Genomic DNA, 26,870 nt, shown 5'->3' on the forward strand with positions numbered 1-26,870 from the left:
GGTTGTTAGCTTAAGGCCGCTTTACACACTGCGATATCGGTACCGATATCGCCATCGTGCGTACCCGCCCCCATCTGTTGTGCGACACGGGCAAATCGCTGCCCGTGTCACACAACATCGCCCGGACCCGTCACACTACTTACCTTCCCTGCGACGTCACTGTGACCAGCGAACCGCCTCCTTTCTAAGGGGGCGGTTCGTTCAGTGTCACAGCAACGTCACTGCAGCGTCACTGAACCGCCGCCCAATAGAAGCGGAGGGGCAGAGATGAGCGGGACGAACATCCTGCCCACCTTCTTCCTCCCGCATTGTGGCCGAGAGGCAGGTAAGGAGAGTTTCCTCGTTTCTGCGGTGTCACACGGAGCGATGTGTGCTGCCACAGGAACGAGAAACAACTTCGTTACTGCTGCAGTAACGATATTTAAGAATGGACAGCCATGTCGCCGATAAGCGATTTTGCATGTTTTTGCGACAATGCAAAATCGCTCATAGGTGTCACACGCAATGGCATCGCTACAGCGGCCGGATGTGCGTCACAAAATCCGTGACCCCAACGAGATCGCTGTAGCGATCTCGTAGCGTGTAAAGCCCGCTTTAGTTAAAGAGCTGATAAAGAACCAGACTCATGTATAGGCCCAGATGCTCTACTCAAAGCGCAACACCTATGGAAAGAGAGGAGCAGGCTATTCATCTATCAAGTCAAGCTGTGTAGATGGGTTACCAATCCTAAAACTAATGAGATGGTGTGGCAAGTGGTGATACCAAAGAGAAATGTCCAGATGGTGCTGGAGGCATACCACGATGGAGCAGGACACTTCAGATGGAAAAAGCTGAAGAAACTGTTACATGAGAGGTTTTATTGGATTGGCATGAGAACCACCATAGAGAAATGGTGTAGAAATTGTGGTCCCTGTATCCTGAGAAGAAAAGACCATGACAGCCAAAGGGCACCGCTGCAACTAATTATCACCAAGCAGCCATTAGAACTTGTAGCCCTAGATCATGTAAAACTGACACCCAGTAGGAAAGGCTATACATATGCTCTTACAATTGTGGACCACTATTCCAGGTTCCTAGTGGTGGTTCCAGTAAAAGATTTAACAACCCAACTGCAGCAAGAATCTTCCAAGCCTACTTTTGTAGACCACATGGGCATCCTGAACAGGTACTAACAGATCAAGGTCCTGCATTTGAAGCTTAAGTGTTTCAGGAGTTTTGCAACCTATATGGCTGTAAGAAAATCCATACTATGCCTTATCATCCACAGACCAACGGTATGTGTGAGAAAATGAATCAGGTAGTCATCGACCTTTGAAAACCTTGCCATTGTAGGAAAGAAACATGTGGCCGGAAATGCTACCTGACTTGGTGGACAACATGTATAGTAATATCCCTGTGAGTTCCACCAATTGTACACTAGCTTAATACATACAGTACTCGGAGACTTTCCTGAGAATTGACCTCAGTACAATGGAGCCATAATAGTGCCATTTATCACTTTTCCACAACCAGCACATCAAGCGAAACACGTGTTGGGACGTCGGCCCCCACGTGTTACCCCGGGTTTTCTGTGATCCATCATTCTGGTAGGTGCATCGCCCTTTGGGCTATACTTGGAATTATTTGGCTCATTAGGTTACCTTACACCTTTGGGCTATCATCTACCGGTTGGTTATTTATAACCCTGGGAGGGTGTTTGGATCTTTTGGAGACTTGTTCTCCCTTATTCTCTTCCGGGACACGTGGGGTGTTTTCCCCTTCAGCACTTATTCCCTCTGGTCTCTTTTTATATCACTTCTATAAGTTATTGACACATCTACAGCATTATTTAAATAAAATGTTTTATACATTTATAACTATGGCTGGTTTGAGTGTCTCTTTTACCTGGCAAATTTAAAGACTTTCTTGTTTGGGTTCTACTGTTATTTGAGTTGTTGCCAATAATATTCTTATGTGGCTCTGTTATGTTTATAACCAGTAGAAGTACTAGAAGGACTGGAAAAACCCATTCAAGTTCCAGAGGAACCACCCATTGTAGTAGAACCAGAGGATCCTGCAATCGGTGAACCTGTTAATCCTACAGTAGGATTAAAGAGTCACAGGCAATTGCCCAGTCTACCAATAACACATAGGTCGATCCAGAGTACAGACACTAGTGGGACACTTACACATGACACCAGAGTACAAGTACAAGCTGAGACACTTGAATTATGTAGATCAAGTTGTAACAACTTTGATCATCCCTCGTTCCGGTACGGAGAGTGAGTGTAAAAATGAAAAGTATAAAAAGGTGTCCTTATGTAAATAGACTGTAAATAGTAGTGTACAGAAGGGTGGAGGAACTGGGCTCAGCCCCATGAACATGAAGTTAGGAAAGCAAGTTCCTGGGGTCGGGAAGTAGAAACTAGGACTCCTAAGCCGATACACCCATAGGGAACCATAGAGAAATAAGAAAATATAAATGGTGAAAAAATATAAATGTTTATGTAACGTATCGATCCTACGGAGACTTTTCTGTATAAACTTTTTCGATCATTCCTAGATTATTAAGCATAAGAATGAACCATCAGCTATTGAACTGGTAGTAGCAAAAATTTCAGTGTAAATAGTTGCACCAGTTGTGCAGCCTACCAGAGTAATACTGCAAAAAGTCTTTCAAAGAGGACTCTTATTCTGCAACACAGTCTTTTGAAGAGGAGACCAGGGACTCCAGGTGGTGGGTGGCAGAAGGGGTGCCTCATGTAAATATGTTCATAATTTGACTGAAATGTTTAAGAAAAATGTCTCCCTTGCAAGGGAAGTTTTTGTTTTATGCATATTTAAAAATGCAGTATAACTGCATTGCTTTATATCTGCAGCCCGTGGATATGCTGGGATTTGCCAAGGGGGAATGTGGCGCCCCTGAGGGGTCAGGTGCACAGGGTACTGTATCCAGTTACAGGTGCAGTACTTATCCAGGGTTCCTGGGAGGCCAGTGCCGGTAAACACCAAACAACACCATTTAAAACACACATTTCGTTGCCCTTTTTCCAGACTGGGTAACAGGCTAGAGACGGATCTGATGGATGGTTACTTTTTGGTCAGGACTTATCCAATCCTGCTTGTCAGAAACATGGGAAGGGGAGGGGCTAGTCTGGACAGTTGATAGGGACATTTGACAAGTCAGTCAGGGGTTGAGGTAGTCAGGGAGGGTGTGAGGAGACAGGTCCAGTGAGAAACACGAGGAGTGACATCGGTGGGACAAAAAGGAGTACGTCGCCGGGGAAAGAATGGTGTCAGTACTCATGGGACCGAGCACAGGCGGGGTGCAGAGACCTAGTACAGGAATACGCTTTAGGCTCACCTGTTAAATCTGCCAGATGAGAGGATCATCAAGGTTCCTCACTGACTTTAGAGTCAGGGGCACAGTAGCAATGAGAGAACCTGGGAACTGGAACAAAGGTCCAACCCATTGAGAGGTTCAAGCTGCCTGCCATATGGGCCAGGACTGTGAGACCAGGAGGGGACCCCAAAACACTTCAGGCCACGGGGACCCACCAATTACAGAAGGGTTCATGCAGGAAGAGCCCACCAGGTCAGAACACTGGCACTGGGATCAAAGGAACACAGGATCACCTGAGACCCAGATTGGCAGAGACCAGCACCAGACGGATGTCGGTACCACACAACCAGTGAGTAAAGAACAAGTTGAACCGTAGTCCCTGTGTTGTTTGAATTCTTGGCGCAGCTCTGCATCACCCACTTTCACTATACTACGACTGTGGAGACACGGGGGTCAGTGGGTGCTCTCGTCCGCTGGCCCAGCCGGCCTTTAGAAAGACAGCATGGCCTAGGGCTCATCCCAACTGAACGCCTGACCTCCTTAACCGTGGGCGGAACACTACTCAGACAACACAGGCTGAGGGAAGCACAATATTAAGACTTTATTGGATCCCCAAACAATTAATGGCATATGGCACATAACCAGCAAAACCACAAAATGTAATCGGCAACAGTTTCTCACCCTTCCGCTGGCTCACCAGGGATTTAGAATTTCCGTGCCTCAGAGCTTCCAGGGCTACTTACTCCAATCCAACAGCACCCCGCTTTTGACGGGCACCCACCGAGAAAGGAATAATGCCAGATTTAGGAAGCTGGCTTAGTACCGCAAAGTCTATAGTTTGGTGACTGTATTGTCCCAAGCTGGATTCCTTCCTTAGGTAGTCTTTGATATCACAGCTGAATCCTTGCATTCGATGCTGAAGTCCATGTAGTATTATAATCCAGGTTCAGCTATGGCTTGCCAATCGACTCCGCAGATCCTAGATTGGTATCATGTAGCAAAAGTCTACCCTGAGCTCTCCCTTCAGACCATTGGGGTCTTCACGATTGCTGGATAAGACTGGGCTCTTATTGGCTAGATTTCAAGCCGTATACAACATATCCAGAGACAAGGGAGAGACATCAGTTTCATCACACCTAGCAATACACATCATAATACAATGGGAGGTTCTCATAATTGATTTATCTGGCTGTCTGGCCTTCATTAGCCAAGGCAATTACATTGTCTATATGGGAAGGGCATCACCCATTGGGATCTCCTGGTATATAAATTGAAGACATATAAGAAAAAAAGGAAGAGGTATCCCATACAGGGATCACCAAACAATTTGAAAAAGGGAAAAGCTTTATTGTGGTAACAAAGTGGACAGGTCCTGGCCCAAAGAGCAGCAGGAGCACACAAATGGACAACTTTTAAAAACAATTAAAAAGCCAAAGAGGCATAAATGCCCAATACACCGGCCTCCTGAAAAGATGTTGAAGTAGTCAATGTAAAGTACCTCACATATATAAAAGTACTTCATATATATACAGTACAGACCAAAAGTTTGGACACACCTTCTCATCTCTAGAACAACTGTTAAGAGGAGACTTTGTGCAGCAGGCCTTCATGGTAAAATAGCTGCTAGGAAACCACTGCTAAGGACAGGCAACAAGCAGAAGAGACTTCTTTGGGCTAAAGAACAAAAAGAATGGACATTAGACCAGTGGAAAGCTTTGCTTTGGTCTGATGAGTCCAAATTTGAGACCTTTGGATCCAACCACCCTGTCTTTGTAGAAAAGGTGAACAATGGCTGGTTCCCACCATGAAGCATGGAGCAGGGGGTGTGATGGTGTGGGGGTGCTTTGCTGGTGACACTGTTGGGGGTTTATTCAAAATTGAAGGCATACAGAACCAGCATGCCTACCACAGCATCTTGCAGCGGCATGCTATTCCATCCGGTTTGCATTTAGTTGAACCATCATTTAGTTTTCAACAGGACAATGACCCCAAACACACCTCCAGGCTGTGTAAGGGATATTTGACTAAGGCTAGGTTCACACACTGCGTTTTTTTGACGCTGGATGCAGGAGAGCAGACAGCAGCTGCAGAACTTCAAGGCTCAGCATCCTCCATCCAATAGTGTATGCAGGAGAGCAGACAGCAGCTGTCGAACTACAAGCCTCAGCATCCTCCTTCCAGGACTGTATGCAGGATTTCTTTGCCCCCCCCATACAAAAAAAATTACGTGGGCTTCGCCATATTTTTGTATGCTAGCCGGGTACAGCAGGCAGGTACGGGCTGCCCCCAACCCCCAGCTGCCTATTTGTATTTGCTGGGAACCAAAAATATAGAGAAGCCCCTTTTTTTTTTAATTATTTCATGAATTTCATGAAATAATTAAAAAAAAAAATGACGTGGGCTTTGCCTAATTTTTGTGTCCAGCCAGGTACAACTAGGCAGCTGGGGATTGGAATCCACAGTGCAGGGTGCCCATGCTTTCTGGGCACCCCCGCTGCGAATTGCAGTCTGCAGCCACCCCAGAAAATGGCGCTTTCATAGAAGCGCCATCTTCTGGCGCTGTATCCAACTCTTCCAGCTGCCCTGGTGACGGTGGCTGGGTAATAATGGGGTTAGGGGTAGCTGTATATTATCAGCTGGCCCTAAGCCTGAAATTCATAGTGTCACGCCAATATTAGACATGGCCACCATGAATTTCTAGTAAAGATAAAAAAAACACAGAAAAATATTTTTTTAGAAATAAAACACAACACAATTAGTGACTCCATCTTTATTGAAATAAAGAGCCCCCCTCCGCAGTAATCCTGGGTCAAGGGTCCCGCACCGTCCAATCCGGATCCAATATCATCTGATCGGTTTGCTGGAAGGCAAAGCGATCAGATGATGTGTCAGGTTCCAGGATGTGAATCGCATCACACAGCAGCTGATTGTATAAACGCCGGTTATACAATCAGCTGACGCATCAGTGAAAGAAAAAAAAAAAACTCACTTATGTGCTGATTACCGTAAGCTCCTGGAGCGAGTCTGATCCCGTTCGATCGCTGCAGGAGCTGCCGGTAATCAGCTGATGAAGTCTCCTGACGGCATCCGCTGACAGGTTAAGCCGGCCGAGCGCCCGCATCACCCCGAGACTTAAGATCAGCTGATGCATGAGGTGACTGCATCAGGTGATCCATTGCTAGGTCCTGCAAGCATACGTACCCGGGGAGACTGCACACAGCCGGAGCGGCGATACCGTGAGAGGAGCTGGGAGCGGACATGGCACCGGGAGACTGCAGACAGGTGAGTATGACTTTTTTTTTTTCTGCTGTTCACTTTTGTTTTCACAGCTGCCTCCACCTCCCGCCCAGACATGGCGCCGCACGGCAGCAGACATGCACAGGACGGGAGGTGGAAGCGGCGGTGACGGTACCGGGAGGATTCACGCTTCTGTGTTTACTGACAGAAGGAATCCTCTTCCTGTGCATGTCACTTTACTACCCACCTCCTGCATTTATAGCCGCGTTTTTGGTCTTAGAAACGCACCAAAACGCAGCTATAATAACAAATTGCGTTTCTCATTGCGTCTTTCAACATCCCATTGCACTCAATGGATGAAAAACGCGGTGAAAAACGCGGGAATAATTGACATGCTGCGTTTTTGTGGTCACCACAAAAACGCAGCTGAAAAAAAAACGCTGTGTGCAGACAGCAAAAATGAAAACTCATAGACTTTGCTGGGGAGCAAAGTCATGCAGTTTTCTGGGCAAAAACGCACCCGAAAAATGCGCAAAACACCGCGAAAAACGCACTGTGTGAACTTACCCTAAAAAGGAGAGTGATAGGTGCTACTCCAGATGACCTGGCCTCCACAGTCACCAGACCTTAACCCAATCGAGATGGTTTGGGGTGAGCTGGACCGCAGAGTGAAGGCAAAAGGGCCAACAAGTGCTAAGCATCTCTAGGAACTCCTTCAAGACTGTTGGAAAACCATTTCCGGTGACTACCTATATCATGTGTCTGAAGCAAGATGGCGACCGCCGTCGCTGACGCTGTATCATGGGACGCTGTGAGACTCAAGGACAGGTGAACAATTATGCAATTTACATTTGTGTTCAAATAGGGCACGCACTAGGACTTAGTGCACATGTTCTTTCCCCTGAGGAAGCCACAGAGGTAGTGGCAATACGCGTGGGGTCTTTCACGCTGGCCTAACCCCCCCCCTGTACCTCTCCATTCCCCCCTGGTATACCTGTGGTCCCATCAGATGTGAGTATGGACCTGGTCCCCTCCTCCATTGGTTAGACCAGGGGTGGGCAATTAATTTTCCCATGGGGCCGCAGGAGAAGTTGGGACGGTTTTAGAGGGCCGGACTAATATAATTAGCTTGGTTCTACAATATATATATATATATATATATATATACAGTTAGGTCCAGAAATATTTGGACAGTGACACAATTTTCGCGAGTTGGGCTCTGCATACCACCACATTGGATTTGAAATGAAACCTTTACAACAGAATTCAAGTGCAGATTGTAACGTTTAATTTGAAGGTTTGAACAAAAATATCTGATAGAAATTGTAGGAATTGTACACATTTCTTTACAAACACTCCACATTTTAGGAGGTCAAAAGTAATTGGACAAATAAACCAAACCCCAAAAAAATTTTTTTATTTTCAATATTTTGTTGCGAATCCTTTGGAGGCAATCACTGCCTTAAGTCTGGAACCCATGGACATCACAAAACGCTGGGTTTCCTCCTTCTTAATGCTTTGCCAGGCCTTTACAGCCGCAGCCTTCAGGTCTTGCTTGTTTGTGGGTCTTTCCGTCTTAAGTCTGGATTTGAGCAAGTGAAATGCATGCTCAATTGGGTTAAGATCTGTTGATTGACTTGGCCATTGCAGAATGTTCCACTTTTTTGCACTCATGAACTCCTGGGTAGCTTTGGCTGTAAGCTTGGGGTCATTGTCCATCTGTACTATGAAGCGCCGTCCGATCAACTTTGCGGCATTTGGCTACATCTGGGCTGGAAGTATATCCCGGTACACTTCAGAATTCATCCGGCTACTCTTGTCTGCTGTTATGTCATCAATAAACACAAGTGACCTAGTGCCATTGAAAGCCATGCATGCCCATGCCATCACGTTGCCTCCGCCATGTTTTACAGAGGATGTGGTGTGCCGTTCCCTTTCTTCTCCAAACTTTTTTCTTCCCATCATTCTGGTACAGGTTGATGTTGGTCTCATCTGTCCATAGAATACTTTTCCAGAACTGAGCTGGCTTCATGAGGTGTTTTTCCGCAAATTTAACTCTGAAGTGTCTATTTTTGGAATTGATGAATGGTTTGCATCTAGATGTGAACCCTTTGTATTTACTTTCATGGAGTCTTCTCTTTACTGTTGACTTAGAGACAGATACACCTACTTCACTGAGAGTGTTCTGGACTTCAGTTGATGTTGTGAACGGGTTCTTCTTCACCAAAGAAAGTATGCGGCGATCATCCACCACTATTGTCATCCGTGGACGCCCAGGCCTTTTTGAGTTCCCAAGCTCACCAGTCAATTCCTTTTTACTCAGAATGTACCCGACTGTTGATTTTGCTACTCCAAGCATGTCTGCTATCTCTCTGATGGTTTTTTCTTTTTTTTCAGCCTCAGGATGTTCTGCTTCACCTCAATTGAGAGTTCCTTAGACCGCATGTTGTCTGGTCACAGCAACAGCTTCCAAATGCAAAACCACACACCTGTAATCAACCCCAGACCTTTTAACTACTTCATTGATTACAGGTTAACAAGGGAGACGCCTTCAGAGTTAATTGCAGCCCTTAGAGTCCCTTGTCCAATTACTTTTGGTTCCTTGAAAAAGAGGAGGCTATGCATTACAGAGCTATGATTCCTAAACCCTTTCTCCGATTTGGATGTGAAAACTCTCATATTGCAGCTGGGAGTGTGCACTTTCAGCCCATATTATATATATAATTGTATTTCTGAACATGTTTTTGTAAACAGCTAAAATAACTAAACTTGTGTCATTGTCCAAATATTTCTGGACCTAACTGTATATATATATATATATATATATATATATATATATATATATATACACACACACGCATATATACTGTGTGTGTATATAATATATGTACACATACACACAATGTATACATACATACACACAATCCCCATATACTACATCACTACACCCGCCACATACTATACCTGTAATATACATCCCTATACACTACACCTGTAATAAATTACACCTCTATATACTATACCACTATATACTACATCACTACACCCCTATATACACCTGTAATATACAACATCACTATATACTACACCTGTAATAAACTGCACCACTACATCACTATATACTACACCTGTGATAACCTACATCACTACACCCCTATATACTATACTTGTATTATACTACACCACTACACCCCTATATACACCTGTATTATACTACACCCCTATATACACCTGTATTATACTACACCCCTATATACACCTGTATTATACTACACCACTACACCCCTATATACACCTGTATTATACTACACCACTACACCCCTATATACACCTGTATTATACTACACCCCTATAGACACCTGTATTATACTACACCACTACACCCCTATATACACCTGTATTATACTACACCACTACCCCCCCCCCCCATATACCACACCTGTAAAACTACATTCCCATATACTAAACCACTACACCCCAAATATTTGTCAACAGTTAACCCCCCCCCATTGCCCCCGCAGGTTACTAGTAACCACTCACCTTTCTCTTCTTTTTGTCCCCTCCTCAGGCACATCTGTACGAGCCCCCCCCGCTGAGCGGCTTCTCTTTCACATGCCCAGGCTGCGCCAATGCTGTATTCCTAGGAGCCGCTGCTTCTCTCCATACGGCCCCCGCCACTGCAGCTTCTTCTCCTGCCGGGCGGGAACTTTTCAAATGACACACGCGCGCCGTACTGACGATATCAGGGCGCGCGTGTGTCACAGAGAAAGCTGCCGCAGGGAATAGAGGAGAGATTCCTGCGTTCCGCTGCCTGCGCTGACTGTGCGGAGCTGCAGGATCTGTCCTCTGTTTCCCACCGGCACGCAGCGTGTGATGAGGGCAATCTGACCACGCGCCTCCCGGAGCCTGGAGCTCCGGACAACAGGTCAGATTGCCCTCATCAGTGACCGGCCAGCAAGGATGCCCTGAGCCAGGCGGGCCGGTCACAGAGAGTAGGCGGGCCGGATTTGGCCCGCGGGCCGCCCCTTGCCCAGCTCTTGGTTAGACTATACCTGCAACCCCAGCTGCTAGGACATATCCAGTCACTTTAACTGTTTAGGGCTGGGGGATTCAGTTCCTATTTTTGTCTAACCTGTTTGTATAGCATGGTGGTTGGACATTGTGATGTGGATGGTGTGACCTTGCTCTTTAGCATTTATGGCTGATTATCCCTTATGGGACTGATAGGTGGTAATATCCATGCATGCTCAAATTGGTTCCATACCTTCTGTATCTTAGGAGTGTTGCCCGAGACAAATTTGCTATCATACATCTGTATGGGCAACATTAGATCTGTATAAATAGGTCACATGCTTGTATGAACCAGCTGATTCCTCTTCTTACACATTTAGGATTTTTGTCTAAGCTGCATTTTCTATATATCTTTATGGGTAATATATTAGCCATATGCAAATAGGATACGTGTGCATTTGAGCACATTGCTGCACATTACTAACTGCATACTAACTGGTGATGCTTTCATCTATTTGACATTGTTTGTTCTTTTCTTTATATGAACAATATGCCAGCTGCAAACAAGTGAGACACTTGTCCGTTTGAGTACTTTCTTGTGCATTATTATTTGTACACCAATTTGTTATACCTGTATTCCCTATTCAATACTATATATGATATAAGGGAAAAAAACAAAAAAGAGGGGATTAATCTTGTTCTTATATATGTGAGGTACTTTTATATATGTGAGGTATTTTACATCGACTACTTCAACATCTTTTCAGGAGGCCGGTGTATTGGGGATTTATGCCTCTGGCTTTTTAATTGTTTTTAAAGATGTCCATTTGTGTGCTCCTGCTGCTCTTTGGGCCAGGACTTGTCCACTTTGTTACCACAATAAAGCTTTTCACTTTTTCAAATTGTTTGGTGATCCCAGTATGGTATACCTCTTCCTCTTTTTCTTATACCAAGGAAATTACATTAGTCAACAAGAGTCTTGTAAAAACAATGAGGGGCTTATCCCCCCCCCTCTTTAAACAAACTATCTTCATGTCTGGCTGAATTTTAAGAAATTTAACCCATGCTAGGCACTGACAGAATTCATGTCGTCACAACGACCATCATCGTTTTTCCCTGGGGCTTAGCTCTACTTGCGGAGGGCAATAAGATCCAAGCTGCTCAATACCAAAGGCCCCAGCCGTGAGTGACTATGCAGCGGCGGCTTACTCATATAGCCGCATACCGCAAGTGGCGTCATGAAAGACATTTTTTTTTGTTCTTTTTCTCTCTTTTATTTTATTTTATTTTTCCTTTAACATTTTTCAAGTGACCACCAGGGCCACGTACCCGGGCACCAACCATCCGTGACACATCCCCGTGATTCAACGCCCGGAACTGAGTACCCCACAGGCCCTGGGGTGTGTCATTCAGTTATAAAATGAGCCATTTTTTTTTTTAAGATTTTGACCTCTTAAATTCAAATTTGACAATGATAATTTTTGTTGGCTTCTGTTTCTATGGTTTCTATGAAAATAAAGTTTTCTATTATTGCTCTTGAGTTTCCCCAAAAAATAGTTACTACTAATGCGAATGTTACCCATGCAGCCTTTTCCTTGCCCTAAAACCAAAGGAGAAACTCCTCATCTTGAAGAAGCTTACAAATTTGAGGTCAAATAAAGACTTCTTGCTCTATCTCTGCTTTATTCAACCATTCAAATTTATCAAGGAGATACTTGAATGGTTTGGGATTTTTGTTAGGGATGATCGAATACCCTATTATTCGCTTCGCCGAATATCCAGCGAATACCTCGCCGCTATTTGAGTATTCACGAATATTCGAGCCCCAATGTAAGTCTATGGGAAACCCGAATAATTTCACGTTGGACCGAGCGGGAGCGGAAGAAAGAACGGGAGCTGGAGCGAGAGAGAGAGAGAATGGGAGCGAGATCGAGAGCAAGAGTGGGGGCGAGAGCAGGAGCGAGTGAGAGAGAGAGAAAAAAAATATGCATCCTCATTTTTGTGCAGACTCACAGGAGACGTCAAAACACTCCAGGACCTGACGCTGATCAGCTGATGCGGTCACCTGAGAGCATCACCTGATTACCAGGTGACAGCATCAGCTGATTACTGGCAGCTCCTGGAGCAATCGGACGGGAGTCTGCACAGAAGTGTGTAGGTTTTTTTACTGATGCATCAGTTGATTTTATAACGGCTTTTATACAATCAGTTGATTTGTCATATGATTCACGTCCTTGAACCTGATACATCATCTGATCGCTTTGCCTTCCAGCAAACCGATCAGATGATATTGGATCCAGATTGGACATCGCAAGACCATCAACCCAGGACAACGGTGGAGGGGGGGTTCTTTATATCAATAAAGATTGAGTCACTAATTGTGTTGCGGATTCCAGTACCTAGCTGCCTAGCTGCACCTGGCTGGACAAAAAAATTGGGTAAATTATTTTATGAAATTCATGAAATAATTAAAAGAGGGCTTCCCTATATTTTTGCTTCCTAGCTGGGTACAACTAGGCAGCTGGGGGTTGGGGGCAGCCCGTACCTGCCTGCTGTACCTGTCTAGCATACAAAAATATGGCAAAGTCCATGTCGATTTTTTTTAAATCATTAAAAAATTAAAAAAAAACCTAACCCATTGGTTAGGGATAAAAATAAAAATGTGTAGGCTCCCGCAACATTTTCTATTGCTAAGGGTAACCCAAGCAGCTACTGGCTGCTAACCCCTACTACTCGGTGTTACCTTCACTGGCAATGGAAAATCCAGGGAATCCAAAAAACTAAAAAAGAATGACATGGCCTTTGCCATATTTTTGTATGCTAGCCAGGTACAGCAGGCAGGCACGGCTGCCCCCAACCCTCAGCTGCCTATTTGTACCTGGCTGGGAACCAAAAATATAGGGAAGTCCTTTTTTAAATTATTTCATGAATTTCATGAAATTAAAAAAAAATGACGTGGGCTTTTACGTAGTCGCCAGAACAGCTCTCAAACCAAAGTAAAAGAGGGGAAATTGAGAAGAAACAATTTGGGCACAGCCTGCAGAAGGTTGGAATTCATCTGGAATCATGCCTGGTCTCTCTCTCTCTCCTCATTCACGTTCCCCTTTGTCATGCTTTACACTGAAGCTCTGCTCATTCACGTTTCCTTTCCCGTGCTTTACACTGCAGCTCTGCTTGTTGACGTTTCCTTTCCCAGGCTTTACACTGCAGCTCTGCTCATTTACGTTTCCTTTCCCGTGCTTTACACTGCAGCTCTGCTCGTTGACGTTTCCTTTCCCATGCTTTACACTGCAGCTCTCCTCATTCACGTTCCCTTTTGTCATGGTTTACACTGCAGCTCTGCTCATTCACGTCTCTTTTCCCATGCTTGAAGCTGAAATCACATTTATGCGTGTAAAATCGGTCCGAGTAGCAGGAAAAAATGGCCGATTTTAGTTCACTAGTCATCAGTGTGCTGTCAGTATGCTGTCAGTGTGCAATCAGTTTTTACCCTCAGCAGCTGCTACTCATGTAATGTTATGTACAGAAGCATTTACATTGTTTTCTGCTACATGCGTGAAATCTATTGTGAAAAACGCATGTCACTAGGATGGTCCGTACGCACCCATAGACTTGCATTGGAGAGACTCGTGTGAGAAACTCTCCAAATCGCAGCATGCTGCGATTTTTTTCCCAGTCCGATTTGGACTGAGATAAAAAATCGCAGATGGGAGCTGCCTCATTGACTACCATGTGTCCGAGTGCAATGCGAGAATTACTCGCATTGCACTAATGCGAGAATTAGTCGCATTGCACTAATGCGAGAAAATCGCAAGTGAGAAGCCGGCCTTACACTGCAGCTCTACTCATTCATGTTTCCTTTCCCATGCTTTATACTGCAGCTCTGCTCATTCACGTTCCCTTTTGTCAGGCTTTACACTGCATGTGAGTTTCAAAAAGCATCCAAAACGCTGCGTTTGGGATGCATTTCGAATGCGGTCCCACTCGGCTCTGCTACATCCCCATAGAGCATGGCTGGCTCTGAGACAGAGACAGATCAAAATGAACTCGGATGAACTTCACCCGACTTCATTGTTATCGCGCGGCTCTGTGTGTGTGCCGTGGCCTGATTTGCGATCACAGGTGAAGGACTCACCGGTGACTGCAAATCCCCTGAGTGACTGAAGTGAGCCGCGCGATCAGCGGTGCCGTCACTCAGGTGACCCGTTGCCAGCTGGAGTCCTCCCCCTGAGAGCTGTGGCAGTGGGTCACCTGAGTGACGGCACTGCTGATCGTGCAACTCACTTCAGTTGCTGCGTGGAGCTGACAGAGAACGGTGGTGTTCCACAGCTGCTCCCGTCAGCTTCATGTAGCAGAGCTGAAAGCATCGCAGGGCCTCGTCTGGATTACGTCAAACCTGGAGGGATGTTTTGGGATTAATAAAGTGGTGAAAGAGAGTGTTTTTTTTGTCTTTTACTCCAAATAAAAGATTTTTCGGTGTATGTGTTTATTTTCTTAAACTTACAGGTTAATAATTGGGGGTGTCTCAGACGCCTGCCATAATTAACCTAGGACTTAGTGGCAGCTATGGGCTGTCATTAACTCCTTATTACCCCAATTGCCACTGCACCAGGGCGTTTTGGGATGAGCCGGGTAGAGTCCCGGGACTGTCGCATCTAATAGATGCGACAATTCCGGGCGGCTGCTGGCTGATATTTTTAGGCTGGGGGGCTCCTCATAACGTGGTGCTCCCCATCCTGAGAATACCAGCCTTCAGCCGTGTGGCTTTATCTTGGCTGGTATCAAAATTGGGGGGGACCGCACGCCATTTTTCTAAAATTATTTATTTATTTATTGTACTGCACAATATAGACCCGCCCACCGGCGGCTGTGATTGGTTGCAGTGAGACAGCTGTCACTCAGCGTGGGGGCATGTCTGACTGCAACCAATCATAGGCACCGGTGGGTGGGGAAAGCAGTGAATACGAGATGGAATAATGAGCGACTGGCATTTTCAGAAGCTGGGGAACTTGCCACAGTGTGAAAGCTGTGCAGCGTCGCGCTGGTGATCGGTCAGTGATCGGTAGAGATGAGCGAGCCTTTAGAGGCTCGAGTTCGATTTGGCTCGTCAAACGAAGGTCGTTTTCGAATTTGGTTCGCGAGCCGTTGGACGAACCTCTCGAACCCCATTGAAAACAATGGGAAGCAATCACAAACACATAAAAACACATAGAAAACACCTTCAAAGGTGTCCAAAAGGTGACAAACAACTCCCAAGACAACACAAACACATGGAAAAGTGACAAGGACAAATACTCCTGCGAAAACAAAACAGCTGGATGAGGAAAAAGAGGAGGAGACACAGATATATGAGTATATGCAAGTGAACATCGATGCCATTACTGTGCAACTTGAGCCTTGCTCATTTTAGGCTTCCAATCTGGATAAAATGCCTGAACTCGCCACTTACGCCTTGGGGATCTTGTCGTGTCCCGCAGCCAGCGTTTTCTCGTAACGTGTCTTCAGTGCTGCTGGGTGTGTGCTGACAGATAAACGCACGTGTCTGTCCACTTACAATGTGGACAGACTAACGTTCATCAAGATGAGGAAGTCATGGACACAGAGGAATTTTCTACCCCTGTTTCATCCAGGGGAGGTGAAAGGCTGGTGTATTTTTGAGAGTGCTTCATGCAAAGCATCTTTGTAAAATTGAAAATGGAGGACAACTGATGCCAGTCAAGTGGTGTGTGTGTGTGGCCAAATTTTTGGAAACGAGGGAGATTGTGGTTGGAGTCCCCTTACTTTTGAAAAAAGAACCAAGATGAATAAAGGCCGCTTTACACGCTGCGATATCGTGACTGATATCGCTAGCATGCGTACCCGCCCCCGCCCCCAAATCGCATCTTTGTAAAATTGAAAATGGAGGACAACTGATGCCAGTCAAGTGGTGTGTGTGTGACCCAATTTTTGAAAACGAGGAAGACTGTGGTTGGAGTCCCCTCGCTTTTGAAAAAAGAACCAAGATGAACAAGTCATGGATCACAGAGGACTTTTCTACCCCTGTGTCATCCAGGGGAGGCGGAAGGCTGGTGTACTTTTGAGAGTGCTTCATGCAAAGCATCTTTGTAAGATTGCAACTGGGGGACAACTGATGCCAGTCAAGTGGTGTGTGTGTGGACCAATTTTTGGAAACAAGGGAGACTGTGGTTGGAGTCCCCTTGCTGTGTTTTACATGCTTTTAGAAGGGCATGACATGGCTTTGAGGTTGACTTTCAGCATCTGCAAACTGTAAGCTACCGAAATGCTGCCTTTCCAACCTTTTGAACAGAGGATTTTCAAGACCTTATGCCCATCGCAGTGCCCCAAGAGCCGATGCCCAGTCGCCACTCCTTCTCCAACAAAGGCGTGCCCGCGCTACACCAGCATGTCACACAAAACATCACCGCTTCTTTGAGAAACTCTGTGTGTGACAGGGTGCATTTCATCACAGATAGTTGGCCCAGTAAGCATGGACAGGGGCGTTACATGTCGTTGACTGGGCAATGGGTTACTGTGGGGAGAGATGGAGAAGGGTCTGCTGTATAAGTGTTGCCGTCCCCACGAGTTGTGTGTCAATCCTTCCTCTGTATGTAGAAGTTCCTACACTGCTTCTGCCTCCTCAACCTCGTCTGGGCCTCCACTTCCCTCCAAACCCTGTGTGGCCAGGCCACCCACGTTGTAACTGCACACAAGGAATCCCACACACCTCCTTACTATGGTGGCAGCAGAGCTCAATGGCATCAGGCAGTCGACTCTTTACTTTGAAATGTCTGTGAAATGTGAGTCACACCGCTGAGGAGTTGTTGACGGTAAGCTCTGGAGAGTGACACCGAGTTTCATCAATGGTTGTCTCCACTCAACCAGCAGCCAGGGAAGGCCGGGTGCGACAATGATGCAAACCTGGGTGCGGCCCTTCGCCGTGACAAAGTGAGACACGTGCCTTGTATGACTCACGTGTTGAACCTGGTTGTCCAGCAATTTTTAAACCACTATCCCTAGATGGCCTTCTGCAGAGGGCACGGTATAACGCCTACCTGGATCCACACACTCAGTCGGGCTGTAAAGGATAGGCTAGAGGGAAGCCACTCACCAAGCAGGACCCCCAGAACCCTGAAACCCTTTAACCTCTATACAGGGATTTGGAATTACACGGGGCCCAAGGTGATCAATACCTGTGGAAGGCTGCAGTCCGAGAGAGTAGTAGTCAGGCAGGGTCAAACCATGAATTGAGGGACAGGAACAGAATGGGACAGCCAGGACTTAATCAGAAAACAAGCAGAGGTAAAATGCGGATCGGGCAACGAGGTACATAAACAGCAGGCAGGAGACGTAGTCAGGAAACAAGCAAACATAATCACAAAACAGAACTGGGCGGAACAGGAACCAGAGGTTCAGAGCTATGTCTGGCAGTGGTCAGCAAACAGGATGGGCCTAAAAAAGGCTGTGGTGTCTTCCCATTGGTTGTAGCTGAATGATGGTACTTCAGCTGTGAGACACCCACCACCTACAGTCAGCCAGTGGTTCTGCATATCTCAAGGTATCGCAGCCCAGTGGATGAGCAGAACCTGCGTCCACCGGCGCTGTTGGCATTGACTCCTCTCCCATCATCAGCACTATTCATGAAAGGAACACAGTGTCACCTGGAGACCGTAGTACAAATTGATGGAGCGGACTCCGGTGGTGACTTAACAGCCGTGTTCGACAATTATGCAAACCTTGCTGCGGCCCTTCGTCAGGGCTATGTGACACACGTGCCTTGTATGGCTCACGTGTTGAATCTGATTCTCCAGCAAGTTTTAAACCACCATCCCGGCCTACATGGCCTTCTGCAGCGGGCGCGCTCGCTATGTGCTCACTTCCACCGTTCACACCCAGCAGCTCAACAACTTGCATCGCTCCAGAAGTCTTTTGGTCTGGCGTTTCACCGCCTGAAATCCGATGTGACGACACGCAGGAATTTGAATCTGCACATGTTGCAGCGTCTGTGTCAGCACCACCAAGCCCTGCTGCAATACGTTATTAGTAGAGTTTAGCGCGGTTCGCGGTTCGAGGTTCTCCAGTTCGCGGCTCGAGTGATTTTGGGGGCTGTTCTAGATAGAACTAGAACTCGAGCTTTTTGCTAAAGCTCGATAGTTCTAGATACGTTCGAGAACGGTTCTAGCAGCAAAAAGACCAGCTAATTACTAGCTGTCTTTCCGCTGTAATAGTGTAAGTCACTCTGTGACTCACACTATTATGAAATTTCAGCGTATAGTGTGCGGGAACAGCGCATTCAGATCACTGCTGTATGGATAATGGCGATCGCCATTTTTTTTTTCCTTGTCTTCCTTCCCTAAGCGCGCGCGTGTAGTGGGGCGGGCCAGCATGTCAGCCAATCCCAGACACACACACAGCTAAGTGGACTTTTAGCCAGAGAAGCAACGGCATGTGTGATAGGATGTCCATGTCACATGTCCCTGCATTATAAAAACGGACATTTTCCTCCAGCACGCCATTATCTGCCTTCTGTGTCCTTGGTGTCAGTCATCACTGGCGCAGCTCCTATCTCCGATACTGCTGTGTACGCTCTATACACAGCGCTGTACAGAATAGGGATAGAAGTTTCTATCAGTCCTTTTAAGGGCTAATACCGGCAGGGTCAGAGCCATAGGTGACAGGTCCGTGAAAACAGAGTTTAACAGCTACATAAGATGACAGCGTTTGTGTAGCTAAGGTCAGGGATTTCCTCGCTGCATTTCCCCATTAGGAGGGATAGAAAGGCAGGCCTCCTTTCCTCTACCCAGAGACCCACAACCCTGCCACTGTACCCTCCTGCCCTTTGCACACTCAAACTCATTGGTACTAAGCCATTATACTAGCAAACACTGAGTGAACTTAGTGGCATCCCAAACTTGGCTGTTGGACTTCTGTATTGTCCCACTAGTGCAAAGATATTTGCAGCACGTCTGCCTGCATTGCACACTCAAACTCATTGTTACTAAGCCATTATACTAGCAAACACTGAGTGAACTTAGTGGCATCCTAAACGTGGCTCTTGGACTTCTGTATTGTCCCACTAGTGCAAAGATATTTGCAGCACGTCTGCCTGCATTGCACACTCAAACTCATTGTTACTAAGCCATTATACTAGCAAACACTGAGTGAACTTAGTGGCATCCTAAAAGTGGCTGTTGGACTTCTGTATTGTCCCACTAGTGCAAAGATATTTGCAGCACGTCTGCCTGCATTGCACACTCAAACTCATTGTTACTAAGCCATTATACTAGCAAACACTGAGTGAACTTAGTGGCATCCTAAAAGTGGCTGTTGGACTTCTGTATTGTCCCACTAGTGCAAAGATATTTGCAGCACGTCTGTCTGTATTGCACACTCAAACTCATTGTTACTAAGCCATTATACTAGCAAACACTGAGTGAACTTGCTCCTAGCAACCAGGAAAACAATTGCTGTAGGAAGGAGGGAAATAGGAGTGCAGCAAAGCCCAGACAGATGTTGGTGGTAGGGGACTCTATAATTAGGCGGACAGACAGGGTCATCTGTCGCCGAGACCATGAATGCCGAACAGTGTGTTGTCTGCCGGTTGCTCGGGTTCGGCATATTGCGGATCGGATAGGCAGATTGCTGGGTGGGGCTGGGGAAACCCCAGCGGTCATGGTGCACATTGGTACTAATGACAAAGTTAGACGCAGGTGGAAGGTCCTTAAAAATGATTACAGGGAACTTGGAGAGAAGCTGAAGTCCAGGACCTCCAAGGTGGTGTTTTCAGAAAAACTACCGGTGCCACGAGCGTCACTAGAAAGACAGCGGGAGCTTAGGGAGATAAATACGTGGCTTAGAAATTGGTGCAGGAAGGAAGGGTTTGGGTTCATGGAGAACTGGGCTGACTTCTCAGTCAGCTACAGGCTCTACGGTAGGGACGGGCTGCACCTCAATGGGGAAGGTGCAGCTGTGCTGGGGGAGAAAATGGTCAGACAGATGGAGGAGCTTTTAAACTAGGATCTGGGGGGAGGGAGGGTAGTGGAGAAAAAAAGGGGATAGATAGAGCAGATAGAGACAGTGCGATGGTAGGGGTCAATGAAGGATTAGGGGGGGATGGGACATGCAAGGAAAGTAGGGAGGCTAGGAGTAATAATGGTGTAAATAGGATTAAATGTCTACTGGCAAATGCAAGAAGTCTTGCTAACAAAATGAATGAATTGGAGACTCTTATGTCAATCATGGATTATGATGTGGTGGGCATTACGGAAACCTGGCTGGATGAAAGCCATGACTGGGTGACAAACATACAGGGTTATAGTACATTTAGGAGGGACAGGAAAGACAAAAAAGGTGGTGGGGTGTGTATATTTATCAAATCTAACCTAAAACCTGTGTTAAATGATGACATTGGGGGGAACTGCAACAATGTAGAGTCAGTATGGGTAAATGTACATGGGGAGGGGAATAATGGAAAAATGCTAATTGGAGTTTGCTATAAGCCTTTTAACATACCTGAACAAATAGAGGGTGAAATGCTGAAACAAATTGAAAAGGCAGCTAATAATAATAATCGGGTTCTTATTATGGGGGATTTCAACTATCCAGACATACAGTGGGACATAGAATCTTCTGGTTGTGCTAAAAGCTGTAAATTCTTATCTACCATTCAAGACCATTTCCTCTCTCAGATGGTAGATGAACCGACGAGGGGAGATAATTTGCTAGATTTGGTCCTGTCAAATAGACCAGATACAATTTCAGATCTACAGGTCCGGGAGCACTTGGGCACCAGCGATCATAATATGGTAAGCTTCAACGTAATATTCAATAGAACATTTCAAAGGGGAAATTCTAAAACCTGGAATTTTAGGAAAGCTGATTTCAACAAATTAAGGGAAGAGCTTAAATGTGTAGATTGGGACAAAGTCATGGTAACTGGGGATACTGAACATAAATGGGGAAAGTTTAAGGATATACTGCTAGAATCCTGTAATAAACTTATACCCTCTGGTAATAAAACGTCCCGGAATAAAAAGAAACCACTATGGATAAATAAGACTGTGCAAAGTATAATATAACAAAAACAAAGGGCGTTTAAAATCTTGAAGGCTGAGAATACAGAAATAGCATTGCAGGAGTATAAAGATATCAATAGGCAATGCAAAAAAGAAATCAAACAAGCAAAACTAGCTACTGAAACAAAAATCGCCAATGACATTAAAATAAATCCCAAAATCTTTTATAAATACATTAATGCCAAAAGAAAAACAAAGGATAGTATTGGCCCCTTAAAATATAATAACAAGTTAGTTATAGAGGACAAACAAAAGACTGAGATATTAAATAGGCATTTCTCATCTGTGTTCACCAAGGAACTGACTGTACCAGGCATTATTCAACAAGTGAAAAATCAAAGTTCACCACCCGATATAATTAATTTAACACAAGAAGAAGTACGCCTACGTCTGAGAAAATTAAACATTGACAAATCCCCAGGGCCAGATGGCATTCATCCACGAATATTGAGGGAGTTGAGCTCCGTAATTGACAGACCGCTATATCTCATCTTTTTAGACTCGCTTGTAACAGGGTTCGTGCCTCAGGATTGGAGGATTGCTGATGTGGTACCGATATTTAAGAAAGGTAAGAGGGTAGATCCAGGCAACTACCGTCCAGTAAGCCTGAAATCAGTAGTATGCAAAGTTTTTGAGGGAATTTTAAGGGATAACATGCAAAAATATGTTGCAGAAAATAATATAATAACTGACAGACAGCATGGATTCATGAAAAATAAGTCGTGTCTAACCAACCTGTTGGGGTTCTATGAGGGGGTAAGTGCAAACCTGGATACTGGTAATGCAGCTGATGTGATTTATATGGACTTTGCAAAGGCATTTGTTACTGTACCACATAATAGCCTTATACTAAAGCTCCAGAAGCAAGGACTAGGGGAAACTATATGCAACTGGGTAAGGAATTGGCTAAAAGATAGGAAACAAAGAGTAGTCATAAATGGAACATTCTCTAAATGGGCCATAGTCAGCAGTGGGGTGCCACAGGGATCTGTGCTAGGACAAATTCTTTTTAATCTCTTTATTAATGACCTTGTAGATGGGATTGATAGTAAAGTGTCAGTCTTTGCTGATGACACCAAACTATGTAGGATATTAAAAACTAAACTTGATAGTACCTTAGTACAAAAAGATCTGGATAAGATGTCAGAATGGGCAGATACTTGGCAAATGAGATTTAATGTTGATAAATGTAAAGTAATGCACCTAGGACGGAGTAATCCTATAACTGCGTATACATTAAATGGAAGTAAACTCGGGACTACAGAACAGGAGAAGGACTTGGGTATTCTCATTACAAATAAGCTGAGCAGCAGCACTCAATGTCAAGCAGCAGCTGCAAAAGCAAACAAGATTCTAGGGTGTATAAAAAGAGAGATTAGATTCCGTGATCCCAACGTATTGTTACTCCTCTATAAATCACTTGTAAGGCCACATCTGGAATATGGGATTCAGTTTTGGGCTCCACATTTTAAAAAGGATATTCAGAAGTTAGAGTCAGTTCAAAGGCAGGCAACTAAACTACTACAAGGAATGGAAGGCCTCCCATATGATGACAGGTTGAAAAAGTTAGATATGTTTAGCTTAGAAAAAAGACATCTCAGGGGAGATCTCATTTATATGTATAAATACATGTGTGGTCAATATAAAGGACTGGCACATGACTTATTTCTTCCGAAGACAATACTAAGGACCAGGGGGCATTCAATGCGAGTGGAAGAAAAGCGATTCCGACAGCTAAATAGGAAAGGGTTCTTTACAATTAGAGCAGTCAGACTGTGGAATGCCCTACCACAAGAGGTAGTAATGGCAGATACTATAACAGCTTTCAAAAAAGGGCTGGATGATTTCCTCAGTACACAAAACATTGTTGGTTATAAATGACAGTGACCAAATGTAGAACTGGTGGAGGAAGGTTGAACTAGATGGACCTAGGTCTTTTTTCAACCTTAGTAACTATGTAACTATGTAACTTAGTGGCATCCTAAACGCGGCTGTTGGACTTCTGTATTGTCCCACAAGTGCAAAGATATTTGCAGCACGTCTGCCTGCATTGCACACTCAAACTCATTGTTACTAAGCCATTATACTAGCAAACACTGAGTGAACTTAGTGGCATCCTAAACGTGGCTGTTGGACTTCGGTATTGTCCCACTAGTGCAAAGATATTTGCAGCACGTCTGCCTGCATTGCACACTCAAACTTATTGTTACTAAGCCATTATACTAGCAGACACTGAGTGAACTTAGTGGCATCCTAAACGTGGCTGTTGGACTTCTGTATTGTCCCACTAGTGCAAAGATATTTGCAGCAAGTCTGCCTGCATTGCACACTCAAACTCATTGTTACTAAGCCATTATACTAGCAAACACTGAGTGAACTTAGTGGCATCCTAAAAGTGGCTGTTGGACTTCTGTATTGTCCCACTAGTGCAAAGATATTTGCAGCACGTCTGCCTGCATTGCACACTCAAACTCATTGTTACTAAGCCATTATACTAGCAAACACTGATTGAACTTAGTGGCATCCTAAACGTGGCTGTTGGACTTCTGTATTGTCCCACTAGTGCAAAGATATTTGCAGCACGTCTGCCTGCATTGCACACTCAAACTCATTGTTACTAAGCCATTATACTTGCAAACACTGAGTGAACGTAGTGGCATCCTAAAAGTGGCTGTTGGACTTCTGTATTGTCCCACTAGTGCAAAGATGTTTGCAGCACGTCTCCCTGCATTGCACACTCAAACTCATTGTTACTAAGCCATTATACTAGCAAACACTGAGTGAACTTAGTGGCATCCTAAACGTGGCTGTTGGACTTCTGTATTGTCCCACTAGTGCAAAGATATTTGCAGCACGTCTGCCTGCATTGCACACTCAAACTCATTGTTACTAAGCCATTATACTAGCAAACACTGCTGCCAGTTTAAGGGCCGTAGTTGCATTGTCAGTGATAATTATTGTTGTTTATTCTGCTGTTAATAAAGATAGACCACTGCTGCAATCTACACCACCTCTCAATTTTTACTACCACATTTAAGTGCACAATCTTGTCGCAATCAAAATGAGTGGCAAAATGACAGATGCTGGTGGAAAGGGGAAGAGGCGTGTTGGAAAAGGAAAAAAAGGGTTTGTCCGTGGGGAAGGTGGCAAAGCTCCATTAACATCTGCTGAAGATAGACCATCTTCCAGCAAAAGTAAGATGTCTACTACTTACCGTGGACAATCCGATGTGCTCCCTTTTTTACGGACACGAACAACTGGAACAAAGGTAGATGATGGCCAAAAAAGGAAAATGCTTGAATGGATCTCAAGTGGTCCAACAAGTGCCCTCTCCGCCACCTCAACTACCGCATCCAAAAAACACCAGTCCTCTGAGTTGTCATCCCAATCAAACTTGCTTTCTCCCAGCTCTGAAGTCTCCATCCGCCCTGCACAGTATGGTGGAACTGAGATGGCTGAGTCTGCAGAGCTGTTCAGTCACACTATAGCCTGGGAATCAGAGGTCTGCTCCCAACCTACAGTGAGTACAGACCAGGAAATGGTCTGCAGTGATGCCCAGAACCTTTGTGACTCTGATTCAGGCCATGAGGACCAAGTTTCTGAGCATAATGTTGACCCTTTTTCACAAACTGTAACACCTGTTGTTATAGACAATTAGGAACATACTGATGACGATGAGACGCAGATACCAGATTGGGATGATAACTTAAATATTCGGTCAGGGCAAGAAGAGGCTCGGTCTGAGGGTGAGGAGAGTGCAAACACAACAATTGATGAGGAAGTTCTAGATCCCACCTACTGTCAACCCACAGTCAGGCACTCGAGGAGGTCAACAGAGGTGGTGGAGGAGGATGCAACTGATGAAGAAGTTACCTTGTGCCTTCCTGGACAGAGTTGGAGTACTGGTAGCACGTCTACAACTGCATCCTCAGCCACCACTCTGCCTCTGAGCACTAGTCGGGGTGGATCAACAGGTCGCATGCCCTCTAAGCCTCGCCTAGCCTTGTCCTTTTTTGACATAGCAAAAGATCGCCCAAATTATGTGATCTGTAAAATTTGTCATGATTCTGTTAGTAGAGGGCAAAACCTCAGCAGTTTGACAACTTCTTCCATGAATCGTCACATGAATAAATATATGTCCCGGTGGGAAGCTCACCATGCTGCAATGCAGCCTAGCGGAGCGAACCATCCACCGCCTGCCCCTTCCAGTGCATCCGCGCGCTCTTCATCTTCTAGGACTGTGGGGACAGCTGTCACACCTGGTTTTCCACGCACAACTTCCACCACTGTAACCGCAACAGACAGTTTGCTTGGTAGGTCGTCAGTTGGTTTGGAAGGGGAAACAAGTACGTGTGTACAGCTCTCTCAGACATCGATAGCACCAACGTTGGATGAAGGTGACATCATGTCTACGCCTGCACGTTCCTCACAAAGCTGCATTTTTCCAGGGACACCCTACTCAACACCGTCTACACACAGCAGCCAGATCTCTGTCCCTCAGATGTGGACAAATAAAAGGCCATTTCCTGCGACCCATGACAAAGCTAAGAGGTTGACTTTATCCCTCTGTAAGCTCTTGGCTACCGAAATGCTGCCTTTCCGCCTGGTGGACACACAGGATTTTAGAGACCTTATGTCTGTCGCTGTGCCCCAGTACCAGATGCCCAGTCGCCACTACTTCTCTAAGAAAGGTGTGCCCGCGCTACACCAGCATGTCGCACACAACATCACCGCTTCCTTGAGAAACTCTGTGTGTCAACGGGTGCATTTCACCACCGATACTTGGACCAGTAAGCATGGACAGGGATGTTACATGTCGCTGACTGGGCACTGGGTAACTATGGTGATAGATGGTGAAGGGTCTGCTGCACAAGTCTTGCCGTCCCCACGACTTGTGTGTCAATCCTCTGTCTGTCCAAGTTCCGCCACTGCTTCTGCCTCCTCCACCTCATCTGGGTCCTCCACCTCCGCCCCAAGCCTGCCTGGTCAGGCCACCAGCGTTCGCACTGCGCAGAAGGAATCACGCACCCCTCATTACTATGCTGGCAGCAGAGCGCAACGGCATCAGGCGGTTTTTAGCTTGACATGTCTTGGGAATAGGAGTCACACAGCTGAGGAGTTGTGGTCAGCTCTGCGGTCCAAGTTTAATAAATGGTTGTCTCCACTCAACCTGCAGCCTGGTAAGGCCGTGTGCGACAATGCTGCAAACCTGGGTGCGGCCCTTCGCC

Source organism: Anomaloglossus baeobatrachus, chromosome 2 (genome assembly GCF_048569485.1).
Source record: "Anomaloglossus baeobatrachus isolate aAnoBae1 chromosome 2, aAnoBae1.hap1, whole genome shotgun sequence".
NCBI lineage: Eukaryota > Metazoa > Chordata > Amphibia > Anura > Aromobatidae > Anomaloglossus > Anomaloglossus baeobatrachus.